At 40.7% G+C, this 21,473-nt stretch overlaps 1 protein-coding gene and 1 long non-coding RNA gene across 3 annotated transcripts in view; one reads left to right on the plus strand and one right to left on the minus strand.

Moving 5' to 3' along the window:
- Nucleotides 1–20,660, minus strand: part of LOC135541891 (prostacyclin synthase-like) — a 37,725-nt gene extending 17,065 nt beyond the window's left edge. The window contains exons 1-4 of one of the 2 annotated variants that reach the window (XM_064968373.1): nt 20,594–20,660; nt 20,138–20,326; nt 452–529; nt 79–322 (exon numbers count right to left, since the gene is read on the minus strand). The gene's annotated coding sequence lies outside the window, so the exon portion shown is untranslated. The remainder of the gene's footprint in view (nt 1–78; nt 323–451; nt 530–20,137; nt 20,327–20,593) is intronic. The other variant, XM_064968374.1, reaches the window with a different exon arrangement.
- LOC135541070 (uncharacterized) lies at nt 2,971–11,650 on the plus strand. Its single transcript, XR_010455910.1, has 4 exons — nt 2,971–3,047; nt 7,797–7,858; nt 8,490–8,566; nt 8,752–11,650. It is a non-coding gene; the product is annotated as an uncharacterized LOC135541070 (long non-coding RNA).
- Nucleotides 20,661–21,473: the final 813 nt, after the last annotated feature.

The raw sequence follows: 21,473 nt of genomic DNA on the forward strand, positions 1-21,473 counted from the left end.
CTGCTCACCCTGGGGGCTGCTCTCCAGGTCAGGAGACCCGGCCTCCCCTGCCCCCACACTCTGGCCTGCAGTAGGTACCTCAAGCTCCAGCTTCTAGGTCTCTGTGGTGACAGTCTCAATGGCATCCTTCTCCACAATGTCTTTGTTGGCTTTGCCTTGGTCTCTATCTCGCCCTCCTCTCCCCTTGGGACCGTCTATGGGGTCCTCTTCTTCAGAGAGGTGTTCAGTTTCCAGACCTTCAATGCATTGGTCCATGGCAGCTTGGAGGTCAGCTTCTGCAAGTCCTCCAATGACAGAAAGGGTAGTGCTTCTATTTAAATACCTTAGGAGGGAGAGGCGTGTTATAAAGTGTAGGTGACTGGTCTTTCATGCAACGTGAATGTTGCAGTTGAAATGAAAGTGTAAGAATTCAGGTTCCTTATTAGCTGTGCTGTAATGAAGACAGATATACCTTTGAGTCTTTAAACTGATAGTTGTCATACTCTTCATTCGCAACAAACCAGTTGTCCACAGACATCAGATTATTCACCTAGAAAGAGGAGGCACAGGTTAAAAAAAACATGGCTTTTGTGATGTGTGCAAAATTAATCAAAGGTTTTATGACCATATCAAGATTTTAAGATGGGTTTTAAAAAAACACTCTTATTTCATCATAATCACAACACTCTTGTGATAGTCTACCAAAATAGTCCAAATAGTGCATTTTGGGAAGTGTAATTGGGTATTTTGTTTTAATAAATAATAAACCTAATTTCAACATTCTGTCATAAAGAGCATATGTTCAATTTAACTAAAAATAATAATAATTCAGCTCTAAATTAAGAAACATTACTAAAATTACTATAGTTGGTGCCAATTAAAGTAACAATTAGCCATACAGTACCTTTAGATTTAGTTTACAGCTGTGAGCATTTCTAGGTAAACTTGCCGATGACAAGCATACCTATAACATGATGCAGCCACCACCATGCTTGAAAATACAAAGAGTGCTACTTTGTGATGTGTTGTGTTTGCCCCAAACACAATGCTTTCTATTCAGGCCATAAAGTTAATTTCTTTGCCACATTTTTTGCAGTTTTACTTTAGTGCCTTATTGCAAACAAGATATGGAATATTTTTATTCTGTACAGGCTTCCTTCTCACTTTGTCAATTATGTTAGTATTGTGGAGTAACTACAATGTTGTTGATCCATCCTCAGTTTTCTCCTATCACAACCATTAAACTCTAAGTGTTATAAAGTCACCATTGGCCTCATGTTAAAATCCCTGAGTGGTTTTCTTCCTCTCCGGCAAACTGAGTTAGGAAGGACGCCTGTATCTTTGTATTGACTGGGTGTACTGTTATACCATCCAAAGCGTGATTAATAACTTCACTAGGCTCAAATGGATATTTAATGTCTGCTTTTGTATATACACTATTATTGCACACTGTGACTTCTTAAGCCATTTTCTACTCCTGAACTTATTTAGACTTGTCATAAGAAAGGGGTTGAATACTTATTGACTCAAGACATTTCAACTTTTCATTTTTTTATAAAAAAAATTAAAATCCTAAAAACATAATTACACTTTGACATTCTGGGTTATTGTGTGTAGGCCAGTGACACAAAATCTCAATTTAATCAATTTTTAAATCAGGCTGTAACACAACAAAATGTGGAATAAGTCAAGGGGTGTGAATATATCCCCCTGTGACAGCGGGAATGGATGCTTGTTATGTGCAACAGAGGGGCAATTTAATGCAAGCTACACAATTGTTTTTGAAATTGTTAAAACATTTCTAGGTCAACTGTCTATGTTAATAGGGTTGATATGTTATTCTCGACCCCCTACCTGGGGAGGCAGGTAGCCCATTGGTTGGAGTGTTGGGCCTGTAACTGGAAGGTTGCTAGATCAAATCCCCGAGCTGACAAGGTAAAAATCTGTCGTTCTTCCCCTGAATAAGGCAGTTAACCCACTGTTCTTAGGCCGTCATTGTAAATAAGAATTTGTTCTTAACTGACTTGCCTAGTTAAATAAAAGGTTAAAGAAAAAAACATAAAACACCAACAATTGAACAACAAGAGTAGAACCAGCTCACCTGCTTTTACACTGATTTGACTATTAGATGTTCAATGCTTCTTTTGACAAAGTTATTTAAAAAAACTTTAAACAAGAGTTCAGTTCACGTAACAGTGTTGACTTTAACATGATTACTAATCACATGAAATAAATAATAATTTACAGAAATGACTTTGTCTAAGCAACAAAGTAGCTTGGGCTGAATGCACTCATGGCTTAATTCTATGTGCAACAAAATTACTATGTGTTTTTCTAAAGTGCTTTGTGAAAGCAAACCACTAAGATTGTTTTGATAACTTAGCTAGTCATGCTGGCAATAGAATATGTTTTCAAATGATGACAACCTGACGCAGATTGCGATTTCTAATGGACCGTTATCAGATTGCGTAAATAACAACAGTAAGAAACAAAAAACTGCAAGTGTGCTTGCTTCAGTTTCTGAAAAGCACAGCTATGGGAGTTAAAGGAAAGGTTCACCCATTTTGAATGTTATATTGTTTTTGTGCATCTCTGAGTGATGTTCTATCAATTCCCTGGGTCATTTAATGTTTTCACGTGTCTCTGAGTTATTGGAATTCAAGCACGTGGAAATCTGGCTTGGATATGATGTAGCACCATGATAAAGTCTCACCACACCGGAAGTTAATAGGAATAAGATCTCGAAAACATCTATCATACATGTCAAATTTCAACACTGGCAGATGTCACAACTTCAGAGGATGTCTTCTTTCGAATGAGCCATTGATCAAATTTTCGTAATATTCCTACCTCAAGAAAATTTGTAATTTAATGGAGGGGCTAGAAATTTTTCCTATATGTCTGCCTCTTTGGTTCTTGAAAGAGAGCGTTCCTTGTCCCAGAATCGCCCAGAATGCACCGCGCGGCCCACGTAGCATGGGGAACGTTTACCATCTCCTCAAAAGTATATTTGCCTCTGCGAATGTCAGACTCCACTCTGAGGCACATCTATCTGCAGGTTGAACATGGTGAGATTGTACACTCCAAAATTGATAGTGCAGTTTGTTTAGGAGATTTTACAGCCAACTAGCTACTTTACATGTGGATATTGACTTACTGGTATTATTGTGTGTAGCTACGTTTGCTAACTACCTACCTGGCTAGTGTCGTGGAAATTCTACACACGAAGTCAATGTTAAATGAATAATTGTTTATTAACAGCAAGCTGGAGAGGTCTGTGCTGGAAATGTTATCTTGTGAAGAGACAACCTTGAAAATTATGTTAATCATAAATAATCCTTGGTTTCTACCTGTGTTTGGTAAAGATATGAGGGTGGGGGGCGACATGACCCCCTCCTTAGGACTATCTAATAATATGTTCTATAAAGATAGGAGACGTTCCAGACACATGACAGAACCAACCCTATGAACTATGCCTATATAACATGTCTGTAACCAACAATTTGGCATCAACGAACAGGATGATGCGAGGAAAACCACTGGCACATTTTATGAAGCGTGAGGGAAATTCCCATCTGGCCAAAAGACCAGACCCTTACTGTGAGCTACCCATGAGGAGACACAACATTCACAAACAATTGAGGGACGTCTTCTGATTTCAGTAAGTCAATTTAAACTAATTTGTATTAAAAAATAACAAAATCAATAAAACTAAACATAAACATGGAGGAGGGTACCACTAGTCCTAAGTCAAGTAATAGCACGAAGTGAATGTGGATGTGAGTTGTGGAAAGTATTAAGCTGATTGAAATTGGGATACTAACAGGATTTAAATTAGGCTATTACGCTGATTGAAATTTGGATAATAGGTACTGAGTGAATGTGTAACGGTTTTCTTCATGCGAAAGAGAGTCGGACCAAAATGCAGCGTGGCTATTGAGATTCATGTTTAATAAAAAAACAACTAAACACAAACACTACAAAACAAGAGATGTAACACGAAAACCGAAACAGCCTATACTGGTGTAAAGTAACACATAGACAGTAACAAGGACAATCACCCACGACACACTCAAAGAATATGGCTGCCTAAATATGGTTCCCAATCAGAGACAACGATAAACACCTGCCTCTGATTGAGAACCACTTCAGACAGCCATAGATTAAGCTAGAAAACCCCACTAAGCTACAATCCCAATACCTGTGAAAAACCCCAAGACAAAAACACACCACATACCAAAACCCATGTCACACCCTGGCCTGACCAAATAAATAAAGAAAACACAAAATACTAAGACCAGGGCGTGACAGAATGTATGAAAGTGTGTGTGTTATTCCATATGTATGCGGCAAGACTATAGAGTCTATAGAGACCGTAGCATTTATAACTATATAAACTATTGATACTATGGATGCTTAGGGACTATAGATGCTGTAGGGAATATGATGCTATAGGGACCATAGCTACTATGGATGCTATAGGGACTGTGATGCTATAGGGACTACGGATGCTCAGACTATAGCTATTGTAGAGACTATGGTTAAATGTAGACTTTATTGGAACCTTGGCAGTGATACATATAATGTAAGAAGGCTAGAGCTAGTCTTATAGAAAAGATTAGAGCAAGTAACAGTATCATGGAAAGCCCCACGGACAGCTGTCTGTGGGCATTTATAAGGGATGTGTCTATGTGGCCTGCAGCCACTAGTAATAGCACATGGTGTTATTATATATTTTTGTAAAATATATATATGGTGCAGAGATGCACATAGGGTAATAAGGGAGATTACTGAGTGTGTTTGGGAATAGTGAATTTGGATGTGAGAGTTGTGTGAGTGTGAAAAGGATGCGTTAAGATGATAGAAATGTGGATAACAAGCTGATTGAAATCTGGATAATAAGAGATATATTCAGATATATTATTACTATTAAGTACTGAGAGAATGAGAGCTGTCAGGGGACATGCTCTGGTGTGAAAGAGGTAATATGTGAGATTACTGACTGTCTGAATGGATACCTCAACCAGTTCTATGAGCTGAGTTTTTCAATCTATAATGTTATCTACGGTTATTATATATGTTTAGGAATTAGCGGCAAGCTAGTCTTAGGAGAGGGCTAGAGTGAGGGCAGGAGGCCCCACTGACAATTGATAAGAGAAGTGTCTACGTGGTCGGAGAACCACTGGAACTGTTGAAGATACATATGGTGAATACCTCAGAAGTGACTACATGTGTCTGTAGTTACTACTCATATGTGTAACGATAGACTACATGGTCTGAAAACCACTGATAATAGCAAGAGGTGTTATTGCAGGCATTTAGAGTTGTTGATGCACATGAGTGGTGTGGATGTCTGTAGGCATTCATGATCTGTAACGTTATGTAGGGAATCTGTGTATGTGAGAGATATGAAAGGAGAAAGTACTATTCCCATGTATGCTGTTAAATAGAACAACTAGTGTAAATATCTAAACCCCTATATGAATAGAACTTGTTCTCAACAGGCCTACCTGGTTAAATAAAGGTGAAAAAAAGTCTAAATGAGGAATTGGTGAAGTATACTCGGTTACTAGAGATTTGATAAAGTCACAATGGAGAAAAATAGTAATAACTATATACAACTTGCACACCCACACGTAGATGTACTTAAGAGGTTTAAAAAGCATTAAGAGAAATTAATGGTATAATGATGAACTCGATTTGATAAAGTAACAATGTATGAAAGTATAATGGGTTACTAGAGTTTAACTTGTTAGGTAGAGACTTAGTAGGGGACATCGATAGGGGACTGATCGACAGCGCCACCCCAGGTATTGTGAAAGTTAATCCCAGAAAGAGTCTCTATTCTCGAGTGCTACCTTAAAAAAGGAAGCTCCCTCCAAAGTTTCTCTTTCTTTCTGAATTGGCAATGTATTTTATAAATTCAGCACATGTTAATCTTAAAATAATATACATTTAATATGTTTCAATATAAGGTCACATGACAAACAGAGCATTGGGACTGATATTAAATTAGAGGCCACCATTTGGTGTTTGGGTTAGAGATAAGTTTCCTGTGGAACAATAGATAGCAGCCAGAACTAACTGAACTCAAACAGGCTGTAAGGGACACAGTGGGGAAATTTGGGACAGAGGTATGAATAAGACATATTTTTGACAAGATCCAATTATTATTCAATTTAATAGTTTTAAACTTTTATAGTTATAGTTTGGGTAGCACACATTATTTAAGTAAGAAGGTAATGTCAGAGGTTTCATATTTGGACTACTTTATGTCCCAGGGACAGTGAGTACAGAACTGTATGTCAATGCAACAGGTCAAAAAAGACTACAATTACAAGTGAGGGGACCTGGGATTGTTTTCCTTTAGAAGGTGCCTATTCCGCTTTACAGGAGACCATATCATCTGTTGTGTCTGAAGTATAATTCTGTATATACATGGTTTTACCAAGACTTCAAATCAAATTTTATTTGTCACATGCGCTGAATACAACAGGTGTAGACCTTATCGTGAAATGCTTACTTACAAGCCCTTAACCAACAGTGCAGTTCAAAAAAATAGTTATGAATAAAGTAAAAATAAAAAGTAACAGAATTACATAACAATAACGAGGCTATATACAGTGGGATTTCTTACAAGCGTCCAAATTAGTCTCCCACTCCTTAAAAGCAGCAGCTCTAGCCTTTAGCTCGGTGCGGATGTTGCCTGTAATCCATGGCTTCTGATTGGGATATGTACGTACGGTCGCTGTGGGGACAACGTCCTCAGTGCACTTATTGATGAAGCTGGTGACTGAGGTGGTATACCCCTCAATGCCATTGGATGAATCACAGAACATATTCCAGTCTGTGCTAGCAAAACAGTCCTGTAGCATTGGACCACTTCAGTATTAAATTAGTCACTGGTACTTCCTGCTTTTGTTTTAGCTTGTAAGCAGGAATCAGGAGGATGGAGTTATGGTCAGATTTGCTAAATGGAGGGCGAGGGAGAGCTTTGTATTGGTCTCTGTGTGTGGAGTAAAGGTGGTCTAGATTTTTTCCCCTCTGGTTGCACGTGACATGCTGGTCAAAATTAGGTCAAACAGATTTAAATTTTCCTGCATTAAAGTCCCCGGCCACTAGGAGTGCCGCTTCTGGATAGGCATTTTCTTGTTTGCTTATGGCCTTATACAGCTTGTTGAGTGCGGTTATTGCCAGCATCGGTTTGTGGTGGTATATAGATGGCTACGAAAAATATAGATGAGAAGTCTCTTGGTAGATAGTGTGGTCCACACCTTATCATGAGGTACTCTACCTCAGGCGAGCAATACCTCAAGACTTCTTTAACATTAGACTTTGCGCACCAGCAGTTATTGACAAATAGACACACACCCCTGCCCCTTGTCTCATCAGATGTAGCTATTCTGTCCTAGAGATGCACAGAAAAACCAGCCAGTTCTACATTATGTTGTTGTTCAGGCACGACTCGGTGAATCATAAGATATTACAGTTTTTAATGTCCCGTTGGTAGGATAGTCTCGACTGTAGATCATCGAGTTTGTTTTCCAGTGATTGAACTTTGGCCAATAGAACCGATGGAAATGGCGATTTACTCGCTCGCCTACGAATCCTAAGAAGGCATCCTGACCTTCTCCCTAGGTATCTCCACCTTTTCTTCACGTGAATGGCAGGGATTTGGACCTGTAAACTCAATTAAGCTTAAGAATTTTTATGACTGATTAAGACATTTATTTTCCTTCTTCCAGGACTTATGGAATGTCCTCTACCAAGTTTCTTTGACATGTTTACCAATGATTCTGTATCTCTCCCTTTGAAAGGCTTCCTGAAGCAGGTGCATTAGGAGAACAGTTGATGAGACTGTGCACTATACAGTATAAAGGTACCCGAATCCGGTAGTGGTGTTAATACTGATTTATTGTGTGGGTCTTTTTCTTTTGGTTTAAGTGTGGATTTCACAGGTTATAAAGGATGCACCTTAAAGGGCACACAAATTAAAATTTTCTTTAGTATCTATTGTCTATTGAGTTTTGGTTGAACACAATGTAAATTCTCTTGATAAAAAATGTATTGAAAAACCTTATACACAAAATGTTTGAAATATCTTTAAATAATGTCTGAGGTAAAGGTAAAGAAACACTCACTTAAATGGGGTTGAATGATCACCCTCACTAGAAAGACTAGAGACATTGGGTGAGATTTAAATGGGATATGTAAACACTAATAATTAGGAAGTAGTTTATAATTTATCAACAGTCGTGTGTGATTCAGAACACGAGAAGGAGAGAGAGTGCTGCCCCTGAATGAGTTACACCTGTCTCTAGTCCATTTTACTATTACCTTACGGGACACAATTAAGTTAAGATGGTGTCATCAAGGGTTGTAATTCTAATTTTATTAGTTATTTTGATAAGAGGCAATGAAGTTTTCCCCACCTCTATTTTTATATGAAGAAGTGTATTGTTGTTGTTGCGTTGTTTGGTTTTGTCTTGCTTCAATACAAATCTCACCAGATTGGTGAATGGTCGGGATTTCTCTCTAAGGATTAGCCCTCTGACTCCCTGACCCTGTAACTCTGCGGTGAGATCGGGTGAGTATAAGCTACTTTGGAGAAAAAAATGGTTTCAACTGTGTGTTGTTATTCTCCTTGACATTTGTCTTAGACATTTGTATTAAGAATATTGGCAGTAGTAATGTCATACAGTGAATTGTCTGGATTTCCTGAAACAGAAATGCCCAAAACTAAACTGTTGTTCTGGTCTGTCTTCTCTGGAGGTTATGGCGAAGGTGACCACAGATGGTATCTAGATGCATGGAAGGGATAATTTGTCTGAGAACAGTGTGAACCTCACCCATCTAACCGGCTGAAGTAATGGCGACAATGGCGTTTACTATGGTTCTTCACCACTTCTACCGTGAGACCGGAGTCCAGGCCAGCAACCTGTACACAGCATCCAGTCGCTATCAACTGCCTTCTCTCTCATGCCTTTTCACTCTGGAGTGCGCAATGAGTCCATGCGGAATGAGCATGGAGAGAGATCCCATCCAAACTTCTCTCATGCTGCTGGTGTACTGGTAGGAAAATGGACAAGACTTAATGGTCTGTAAAGGACAGTGGTGGCTCAGGTGAGAAAAATTAGGACATTATCAAGGGCCATCCACTTTTAACATGTGCCATTGGGAGGTCGAACTGAAACGCTAGAAGAATGAGTGCTGGGAGGGAAGGGGGTGGTCAGCCATGCCCTCAATTAATTTAGACGTATCCAAATTTTGGGGTATCAGGTTGATTGTGGAGGTCCGCACACTGTGAAAGTTATAGTACTTCAGACTAGAAATGCATTGAAATACCGATCGGTCATTAACACGCCAATCCATAAATACAATTGTGTAATGAAGCATATGTGTAACTGTATGAAGTGAAGGTCTTAAACCATGGTTTTGCAAGTTGGATTGTACAACCAAGAATGGAGGGTTTGAAAGTGTCTGTGGTTTTATGCGTTGATTTTGTTTACTTACTACTTTGATTGTAGATTTTAGCTTTGGTATTATGATTATGATGTCACGGCTTCGGCCGAAGTCGATCCCTCTCCTTGTTCGGGCGGTGTTCGGCGGTCGACGTCACCGGCCTTCTAGCCATCAGTGATCCATTTTTGCATTTTCTATTAGTTTTGTCTTGTCTTCCTTCACACCTGGTTCCAATCCCATCAATTACATGTGTGTATTTAACCCTCTGTTTCCCCTCATGTCCTTGTCAGAGATTGTTTGTTTGTATGTGATGTGCATGTATTATGTTGGTGTGCGACTGGTTTTGTACCCACTTTTGTTATTTTGTACATTTGTTTTTGGAGTTTTATCAGCATTTATTTAACAACAACGTTTTTACCAAGTTCGTACTCCTGTGCCTGACTTCCCTGCCACCAACACACACCCATTACATATGAATGCAATTAGATTCACTCCTGTTAAGTAAAACCTTTATTATGATTTATGACAATGATGTATTTTGATACAGAAGCTAAAATCTAATGCTTACCTTAACATTTTATGATTATTATCACACACGTGATAAGCAGATGGAATGTGATATCTTGCAAAGAGACAGCCTTGAAAATGTTCACATTGTCTTAGTGGCATAACCAATCCTTGGTTCCTGCCTGTGCTTGGTAAAGATATGAGGGGGGAGACATGACACCCTCCTGAGGAACATCTGTCAGAACGACCAGAATTTGTTCTAAGATAGGAGACGGTGCCAGACAAATGCCGGAACCAACCCTATGAAACATGCCTATGTAACGTGTCTGTAACCAGTATATAAGAGATTTAACGGGACTGCCCCGAGAGAGCTCCTGATCGACATGTGTACTTGGTGCATTTAGTTGGTTGGAACCTCTTAGTAACATTTTATTAATTTGGTTATTCCATAAACTATCAAATGAGTAAGTAAACAAAATCAACGCATAAAACCACACACTTTCAAACCCAAAATCAACACACAAAACCAAAGACAAACCCTTCATTCTGGTTTGCACAATCCAACTTGTATAACTATTGCAGTAGAATGTTTTAACTTAAGACCTTCGCTTCATACAGTTACACATATGCTTCATTACACAATTTCATTTATGGATACTGGCAATGACATTTCAGCATGTTAATGACAGATTAGTATCTCAATGCATTTGTGTAAATAACAATACATTTTGTAGAGTGCAGACCTCCAAATGTCAAAGAGAATAACACACTGCTGAAACCTTTTTTTTGCAAATTGGCTTGTACTCCCCTATCACATTGGGGACCTCACTGCAGTTACAGGGTCAGGGAGTTGAAGGCTAATTCATCCAGCAGACCCAATCTGGTGAGATTTGTATTGAAGCAAGACAAAAACAAAAAACAAAACAGCAGCAATACACTTCTTCATATAAAACACATATCCTTTACCCAAACACGCTCTCTGTCTGTAAGGTTACCTGCTTTGGTTCACATGGCAGTCTCATCACTGTCTGTTAGCAATCCACAAACCCAACAATCTGATACATGCTGTAGTACAGAGACATTACTAGCTATTAGTAAGAAAGTGTTTGCCCCCGGGAAACTGTCGGGTTCACCTAGGGGTCTTGAAAAGGGTAGTACCAAAATGTTTGATGTATGAGAATAATGTATTATTCTTATGTTGAATTAATACAAAGGGAGGGGTTATAAGACCTCTCCCTCCTTACATTAATAGGGTCCTAGACTACAGATGAACAATAAATATACATTATGAGGTTTTAATATTGTTCCACAGTTGTTTTCTAATTCTCTCTCTCTGCCTCATTATAAAGAGGCCCCTCTGAGTAATGTGTGACTGTGGAGAAGGAGCTCTGCAGGGGAGTGGAGGAGATAAGACGAGTCAAACATTCCACGATAAATCAACTTTGGGGAGTGGATGTTTACTGCTAAGTTTTAGATAACATTAAAAGCCATTGTTTATATAACTTGGTAGGCAGGGTGTTGGTCTCAGGAGTAAAAAGGTAATGACGTAGGTAGTGACATCACCAGGCTAGACTGAGGGTGTAACAAATCAACTTGAGACTTTTTGTTTGATGCAGAACTTACTCTGAAACATGCGCGGTAAGTTACTTAATTGTCAACTTCTGTCTGCAATTGCATTAATAAAAGGTTTTTGAATTATTTAATTAAATATATTGTCATAATGCTAATTTCACCAATGAGCCAATGATGATTGACAAGGACGAAAGGAACAAACCCTAACAAAAACTTAAATCCATTTAGAATAACTGTCACCCATTACCAACATAAACTCAGCAAAAAAAAATATTTGTATGAACATACGATTCAACAACTGAAACAAACTGAACAAGTTCCACAGACATGTGACTAACAGAAATCGAATGATGTGTCCCAGAGGGGGGGTGTCAAAATTAACAGTATCTGGTGTGTCCACCCGCTGCATTAAGTGCTACAATGCATCTCCTCATGGACTGCACCAGATTTGCCAGTTATTGCTGTGTGATGTTACCCCACTCTTCCACTAAGGCACCTGCAAGTTCCCGGACATTTCTGGGGGGAATGACCCTAGCCCTCATCCTCCAATCCAACAGGTCCCAGACGTGCTCAATGGGATTGAGATCTGGGCTCTTCACTGGCCATGGCAGAACACTGACATTCCTGTCTTGCAGGAAATCACGCACAGAACGAGCAGTAGGGCTGGTGGCTTTGTCATGCTGGAGGATCATGTCAAGATGAGCCTGCAGGAAGGGTACCACATGAGGGAGGGGGATGTCTTCCCTGTAACGTACAGCGTTGAGACTGCCTGCAAGGACAACAAGCTCAGTCATATGATACTGTGACACACCGCCCCAGACCATGACAGACCCTCCATGTTGATCCCGCTCCAGAGTACAGGCTTCGGTGTAATGCTCATTCCTTCGATGATAAACACAAATCTGACCATCACACCTGGTGAGACAAAACCGTGACGCGTCAGTGAAGAGCACTTTTTCCCAGTCCTGTCAGTCCAGCGATGGTGGGTTTGTGCCCATAGGCGACATTGTTGCCGGTGATGTCTGGTGAGGACCTGCCTTACAACAGGCCTACACACCCTCAGTCCAGCTTCTCTCAGCCTATTGCGGACAGTCTGAGCACTGATGGAGGGATTGTGCGATCCTGGTGTAACTCGGTGTTATGTTCCCCAGTTTCTGTATTGTGGTTTGTATGTGTGCGTTTTCGGAAAATGGCTTCCTGGAATCCCCCAAGCAGCTGATTGGCCGACTCCATGGCAAATTGGAGCTGACCCCGCCCTCTTGTCAGAGGACGCAGCTGTCTTCAATTACCAACTCCTTCTCCAGCTATATAAGCCAGTGTTCTGTTGCTCAGAAGAGAGATGATTGCTGAGAGAATAGAGTTAAGGGTGATAGCCTGTGTTGGTTGTGTCTTAGAAATAGCTTATTGTTATAACCTGTATTGGTTTTATGTTCAGAGAGAGTTCCTTTGATATTTTGTGTTGGTTGTTGCTCAAATAGTGTGTGTAGTATTTTGTACCCAGTCCTGCAAAGGTATATGTATGCCAAAAGGACTGTGTTTCTGATTAGGAATTATTCTGTTTGTTCTCAGGGGGGAAGGGGAAGGCACCTAGGGAGTGCTTAGGCAAGAGGCCTGTGGGCATACATAACCCGTAGTAGTTTACTGTCTATGCACACTAGGTAAGACCTGGGTGGACCACCCCCGTATTTTGGTTAGTGCACCAGGTGGTGCTAGTTAGGTAAGTAGTGGTTAGGCAGGTAAGGTAGAAGAGGGGGCTTTGACATTTACCTTCTTTGCTTTGGTTCTGTTCAGCCTCTTTTCTCAACATTACCGTGTGATGGAATAAATTCCTAGTAAAACGGTAAATTCTCTGCCTTTGTCATCCTTACTCGCACCTACAGTCCCATACCTTTCACTCCACGGGGAGTTGCGTTGTAGCAGGGTGTTGCATTCCCTCTTCCTAGAGGAGTTCGTAACACTTGGCCAGTTGTTGCCATCCTGTACCTGCCCCGCAGGTGTGATGTTCGGATATACTGATCCTGTGCAGGTGTTACACGTGGTCTGCCACTACGAGGACGATCACCTGTCCATCCTGTAGCGATGTCTTAGGCGTCTCACAGTACGGACATTGCAATTTATTGCCCTGGCCACATCTGCAGTCCTCATGCCTCCTTGTGCCATTCGGATGAGCAGGGACCCTGGGCATCTTTCTTTTGGTGTTTTTCAGAGTCAGTAGAAAGGCCTCTTTAGTGTCCTAAGTTTTCATAACTGTGACCTTAATTGCCTACCGTCTGTAAGCTGTTATGGGCAGGCCAACATCCGGTGAAATTGCAGAGTGTGAAATTCAAACAACAGTATTATAAATATTTAACTTTCATAATATCACAAGTGTAATACATCAAAACAAAGCTTAACTTCTTGTTAATCCAGCCGCTGTGTCAGATTTCAAAAAGGCTTTACGGAGAAAGCAACCCATGTGATTAGCGATATAAAAATGCCTTACCTTTGATCTTCTGTTGACACTCAAAGGTCCCAGTTACATCACACATGGTCATTTTGTGATAATGTCCTTCTTTATATCCATAAAAACTCAGTTTAGCTGGCGCGCTTCAGTCAATAATCCACCCAGTTTCCCTCCATCAAAATGCATACAAAATGAATCCCAAACGTTACTAATAAACTTTTCCAAACAAGTCAAACAACGTTTATAATCAAACCTTAGGTACCCTAATACGTAAATAAACATAATTTACGATGAGGAATCGTTATTGTCTTTCCCGGAGAAAAATACCAAAGAACGCGTGTTTAAACCCTTTACAATGAAGATCTGTGAAGTTATTTGGATTTTTACAAATTATCTTTGAAATACAGGGTCCTGAAAAAGGGATGTTGACATGTGTGCAACAAACTGACAATAGATACTTCAGAATTTAATTTGTTATGCCCTTTAAGGTGCATCCTTTTCTCAGGAAGTCTTTCAAAAGGGAGAGATACAGAATCATTGGTAAACATGTAAAACAAAAACATGTAAAAAAACACACACTTGGTAGTGGATATTCCATCAGTCCTGGAAGAAAGAAAATAAACATGCACTTAGTTTGCACATCTTAACTCTTGAAACTCCCCATCCCGGATCCGGGATCGTGACTAAAGCCTCAGGCTCATTAGCATAACGCAACGTTAACGATTTCTGAAAATCGCAAATAAAATGAAAATAATGCGCCTACTCTCAAGCTTAGCCTTTTCTTAACAACACTGTCATCTCAGATTTTCAAAATATGCTTTTGAACCATAGCAATTCACTAATTTGTGTAAGAGTATGCTAAGCTAGCTTAGCATTTTGAGTAGCATTTAGTACGCAACATTTTCACAAAAACCAGATAACCAAATAAATAAAATCATTTACCTTTGAAGAGCTTCGGATGTTTTCAATGAGGAGACTCTCAGTTACATAGCAAATGTGCAGTTTTTCCTGAAAGCGTCTTTGTGTAGGAGAAATCGCTCCGTTTTGTACATCACATTTGGCTACCGAAACGAACCGAAAATTCAGTCACCTACAACGTCAAACTTTTTCCGAATTAACTCCATAATATCGACCGAAACATGGCAAACGTTGTTTGGAATCAATCCTCAAGGTGTTTTTTCACATATCTCTTCATTGATATATCGTTTGTGGAAGCCTGCTTTCTTCTCTGAATTCCATGGAAAAATACTTGCAGCTGACTTTTGCGCACCAATTTCGGCGCAGGACACCGGGCGGACACCTGGTAAATGTGGTCTCTTATGGTCAATCTTCCAATGATATGCCTACAAATACGTCACAATGCTGCAGACACCTTGGGGAAACGGCAGAAAGGGCAGACTCACTCCTCTCGCATTCACAGCCATATAAGGAGACAATGGAAAACGGAGCCTCAAAAATCCTGCTCATTTCCTGGATGCCGTCTCATCTTGGTTTTGCCTGTAGCTCACGTTCTAGGGCACGCACAGAGAATATCTTTGCAGTTCTGGACACGTCAGAGTGTTTTCTTTCCAAAGCTACCAATTATATGCATAGTCGAGCATCTTTTTGTGACAAAATATTGCGCTTAAAACGGGCACGTCTTTTTATCCAAAAATGATATAGCGCCCCCAGAGTTTCAACAGGTTAAATCAGTCCTAAAAATTCTTATTGTTACTGATTCTTGGACAGGACGTCTTGATAAAACCATGTGTATAGAGATTTATACTTGAGACACATCAGATGATATAGTGTCCTGTCAAGCGGAATAGGCACCTTCTAATGTAAACAATCCCAGAGCCCCTCTCTTCTAATCTTATCATTTTGACCTGTTGCTTTGACACGTCCCTATGACATCAACTAGTCAAAATATGAAACCTGTTTAACAAATCTGATAGGACCTTCAAAAGTTGGTACTGGCTTATCAGCTCAATATTCGGTACGGAAAAAATGTACTTGGATCTACTTCAATTCTGGACACAGTTCCAAGTGTGGTTTAGGTGACATTACCTTCTTGCTGAAATCACTGGTTCTACCCAAACTACAGAATTGAGTAATAATAATAATAATAGGAAATTGTCAACAATGTCTCTTATTCAATTATTCATACCTCTGTCCCAATTTTCCATTGTGTCCCTTACAGCCTGTTTGAGTTCAGTGAGTACTACTTTATTTACTTATTATTGTAACATTCTCTGTTTCACGGAAACATGGATCTCTCAGGATATGTTGTCGGAATCGGTTCAGCCACCGGGCTTCTCCATGCATCACTCCCATAGAAATAAACACCTCTCTGGGAAGAGGAAAGGCGGGGGTGTATGCTTCATAATCAATGACTCATGGTGTAATCATAACAAAATACAGGAACTCAAGTCCTTCTGCTCACCCGACCTAGAATTCTTCACAATCAAATGCCGGCTATATTACCTTCAACGAGAATTCTCGCCAGTTACTGTCACAGCTGTCTACATTCCCCCTCAAGCAGACTGGGCTTCTCCATTTAAATGAAAAATGTATATGGCCCTAAAGGAACCTCACTGGACTGTACGTAAACTGGAAACCATATATTCTGAGTCTGTATTTATCGTAGCTGGGGATTTTAACAAAGCAAATGAGAACAAGGCTACCTAAATTCTATCAGCATATTTATTGCACTACGTACGGGGGTAATACACTCGATCACTGCTACTCTAACTTCCACAATGCATACAAAGCCCTCCCCCGCCCTCCCTTTGTCAAATTGAGCCACGACACCATTTTGCTCCTACCGTCTTATAGGCAGAAACTCAAACAGGATGTACCAGTGACAAGAACCATTCAACTCTGGTCTGACATATCGGAATCCACACTTCAATATTGTTTTGATCATGCGGACTGGCACATGATCCGGTCAGCCTCAGAGAATAACATTGAACTATACGTTGACTCTGTGAGTGAATTTATAAGGAAGTGCATTGGAGATGTATCCATTGTGACTTAAAATCTACCCTAACCAGAAACTGTGAATGGATGGCTGAATTTGCGCAAAACTGAAAGAGCGAACCACCGCATTTAACCATGGAAAGAGCTCTGGGAATATGGCAGAATATAAACAGTGCAGTTATTCCCTCCGCAAGGAATTCAAACAAGCGAAATGCCGGTACAGGGACAAAGTGGAGTTGCAATTCAATGGCTCAGACACGAGACATATGTGGCAGGATCTACAGGAAATCACGGAGGACAAAAAGAAAACCAGCCACGTCACAGACACCGATGTCACACTTCCAGACAAACTAAAACACCTTCTTTGCCTGCTTTGAGGATAATACAGTGCAATCGTCGCGATCCGCTAACAAGAACTGCAACCCCTCTCTTCTTCTCTGTCGCCAACGTGAGTAAATCATTTAAACGTGTTAACCCGGCATCCCTAGTCATCTCCTCAGAGCATGCGCAGACCAGCTGGCTAGTGTGTTTACGGACATTTTCAAAATCACTCCCTATCCCAGTCTGCTGTCCCCACATGCTTCAAGATGCCTACCATTGTTCCTGTACCCAAGAAGCAATGATAACTGAACTGAATGACTACTGCCCCATAGCACTCACTTCTGTCATCATGAAGTGCTTTGAGAGACTAGTCAAGGATCATATCACCTCCACCTTACCGGCCACCCTAGACCCACTTCAGATTGCATTCCTCCCTAACAGGTCCACAGACGATACCAATCGCCATCACACTGCCCTATCCCAACTGGACAAGAGGAATACTTATGTAAGAATGCTGTTCATTGACTACAGCTCACCATTCAACAACATTGTACCCTCAAAAGCTCATCATCAAGCTGGAGGCCCTGGGACTCAACCCCGCCCTGTGCAACTGGGTTCTGGACTTTCTGACGGGCCGCCCCCAGGTGGTGAAGGTAGGAAACAACATCTCCACCTCGCTGATCCACAACACTGGGGCCCCACAAGGGTGCGTGCTCAGCCCCCTCCTGTACTCCCTGTTCACCCACGACTGCGTGGCCTTGCACACCTCCAACTCAAATCATCAAGTTTGCAGATGATACAACATTTGCTTGATCACCAACAACAACGAGACAGCCTACATGGAGGAGGCGACAGGAAAACAACCTCTCACTCAACGTCAACAAAACAAAGGAGATGATCGTGGACTTCAGGAAACAGCAGAGGGAGCACCCCGCTATCCACATCGACGGGACAGTAGTGGAGAAGGTGGAACGTTTTAAGTTCCTCGGATCACAGACAAACTGAAATGGTCCACCCACACAGACAGTGTGGTGAAGAAGGCGCAACAGTGCATCGTCAACCTCAGGAGGCTGAAGAATTTTGGCATGTCACCTAAAACTACGTAACAAACTTTTCCAGATGCACAATTGAGAGCAACTGCACTGCCAACAACCGCAGGGCTCTCCAGAGGGCGGTGCGGTCTGCACAAAGCATCACCGGGGGCTTGTCTGATTTCTTTTGATTTTCCCATGATGTCAAGCAAAGTGGTACAGAGTTTGAAGGTAGGCCTTGAAATACATCCATATGAACAACTCCAATTTTCTCAAATTATGTCAATGAGCCTATCAGGAGCTTCTAAAGCCATGACAACATTTTCTGGAATTTTCCAAGCTGTATAAAGGCACAGTCAACTTAGGGTATGTAAACTTAGGGTATGTAAACTTCCCACTGGAATTGTGATACAGTGAATTATAAGTGAAATAATCTGTCTGTTAACAATTGTTGAAAAGTTACTTGTGTCATGCACAAAGTAGATGTCCTAACCGACTTGCCAAAAGCATAGTTTGTTAACAAGAAATCTGTAGAGTGGTTGAAAAACTAGTTTTAATGACTCCAACCTAAGTGTATGTAAACTTCCGACTTCAACTGTACCAACAACTAACAGTGAGCCATCGAATTCATACATAAAAAAATACAAATAATGAAAATAAATGCATTGTAGGGTAGAATTTTGTACAGTTAATGTGGGAGAGGTGGAAAAATAGTTATTGACCAATAATGACAAACCTCCTGGCATTGACAACTTTGATGGAAAGCTACTGAGGATGGTAGCTGACTCTATAGCCACTCCTATCTGTCATATCTTTAATCTGAGTCTAGAACAAGATGTTTTTCCTCAGGTCTGGAGGGAAGCCAAAGTCATTTTGCTACCTAAGAGTGGTAAAGCGGCCTTTACTGGTTCTATCAGCAGACCTATCAGCTTGCTGCCAGCTCTTAGCAAACAATGCTATTTCTCTGAAAAACAAATTGACAGACTTTCAGCATGCTTACAGAAAAGAGCACTCATTATGTACTGTACAGACACAGTGGGAGTTCTGTGGTGGCTTTTGGCCATTCATTGGGATTCCTCATGTTTAACTCATTGCTAATAAAGTTAGGTCCAAATCTGATGTCAGATACTATATTTATTGAATATTATAAAAATCCTATAAATTAAAATGGCCAATTTGGGTGCTATCAATTAGCTTAATTTCTCAGAGATCAAATTATATTTCAACAATGTTTCCAGAAGGCTTATCTTCTCTGCTTCTAACTACAGAAACAATTTGGCAATAATCTGAGATGATGGATGTCATGGCTCGCTGAAATGACATGGAACGACCCATAAGATTTTTAAAAGCAATATTGGCGTACAATTTCTATTTACAATATTAAAGGGATGCAAAAGGCACTCTATTTGTGGAACGACTCATACTACCTTCCATGACTAAATAAAATCACAATGAGATATCCTGAACTTCAGGTTTGGGTGGCAAACCCCTTTTCTTGGGAACACAAGTAGGAAATGGTTTTGTTACATCTACACCGATTATCTTCTCGTGAGAACAGAATTGTTTTCCAAATGGTCCTTAGTGGCGCAGTTGGTAGAGAATGGTTCTTGTACCGCCAGGGTAGTGGGTTCTATACCCAGGACCAACCATACCTCAAAATGTATGCATGCATGACCACGTCATTTTGGATAAAAGCATCTAATAAAATGGCATATATTATTCAAAGCGATAGTAAATCTCAGTTACCACAAGCTGCAGTTTATGTGATATCTGACAGACTTACTGGGAATGTCATCCAAATTACATGTGACTCATGACATAGGTTTCACACACTCCATGGTAAATATATCTGTTGGCATCTTACCTGAGAGCGCAATCTGTGGTTATTTGGAAATATATTCGACAGCAGTCCTTGCTTATTGTGTCATCAGTCCCAATCTTCTGGAATTCATCTGCAGCAGTGTTTTGCTCCAATAGTGACAGTGATGACCTCACAGGTTATCTCCTCAATACTGGCAGACTGGCTGCTTGTTTCCATGGTACTTACTATAGGCTGCCGGTCAATGGATCAAATCAAATGTTATTGTCACATACACATATTTAGCAGATGTTATTGCGGGTGTAGCGAAATGCTTGTGTTCCTAGCTCCAACAGTGTGGTAGTATCGGGTGGGTATAGTTTGTGGAACGTTCCAACAGGAATCCGTTCCAAAAACTTTGTAAATATCAAGGTTGCCCACAAACAACACATACAAAGTCGTATAGCGGTAGAATGAGATACCGGGTAGGGAGTGAGCTATGTAATTATGTTTTTCACTCACCACGTTTATTCGGAAAAATGCCTCTCTTCAGTCTGGTAGCCTCCACCATTTCTTGTTTGTTGGTTTCCTTATTATTTCCGGTGTTCCGGCATTCGCCGGTGAACTGTTGCACCTCAGTTAGGGAATCGCTATGGTTGAAATGTAACTAATGACCGTTAGCCCAAGTATTTTATTAGCTAGGTGGCTTGTACACAATTGTTACCGATGATACTGTATATACCAGCCTACTCGTACTACAGAAACATACATTGTAACTTTCCAGCCGTTTGTGCTTTACATTCCAACTTTTGAACGTCTGTTTATTGGACATATATGTTAGTGTCTAATAAAAAAGAGCAACGTATGTAAAGCATCCCATCTGTTATAAGGTTATAGTGTGTGTGTGTGTGTGTGCTCCAAAAAATAAAGGGAACACTCAAACAACACAATGTAACTCCAAGTCAATCACACTTCTGTGAAATCAAACTGTCCACTTAGGAAGCAACACTGACAATACATTTCACATGCTGTTGTGCAAATGGAATAGACAACAGGTGGAAATTATAGGCAATTAGCAAGACAGCGTCTGGAGACGCCGTGGAGAACGTTCTGCTGCCTGCAACATCCTCCAGCATGACCGGTTTGGCAGTGGGTCAGTCATGGTGTGGCATTTCTTTGGGGTGTGTGCTCGCCAGCGGTAGCCTGACTGCCATTAGGTACCAAGATGAGATCCTCAGACCCCTTGTGAGACCATATGCTGGTGCGGTTGGCCCTGGGTTCCTCCTAATGCAAGACAATGCTAGACCTCATGTGGCTGGAGTGTGTCAGCAGTTCCTGCAAGAGGAAGGCATTGATGTTATGGACTGGCCCGCCCATTCCCCAGACCTGAATCCAATTTAGC

The sequence above is a fragment of the Oncorhynchus masou genome, chromosome 6, assembly GCF_036934945.1.
Source record: "Oncorhynchus masou masou isolate Uvic2021 chromosome 6, UVic_Omas_1.1, whole genome shotgun sequence".
Classification (NCBI taxonomy): domain Eukaryota; kingdom Metazoa; phylum Chordata; class Actinopteri; order Salmoniformes; family Salmonidae; genus Oncorhynchus; species Oncorhynchus masou.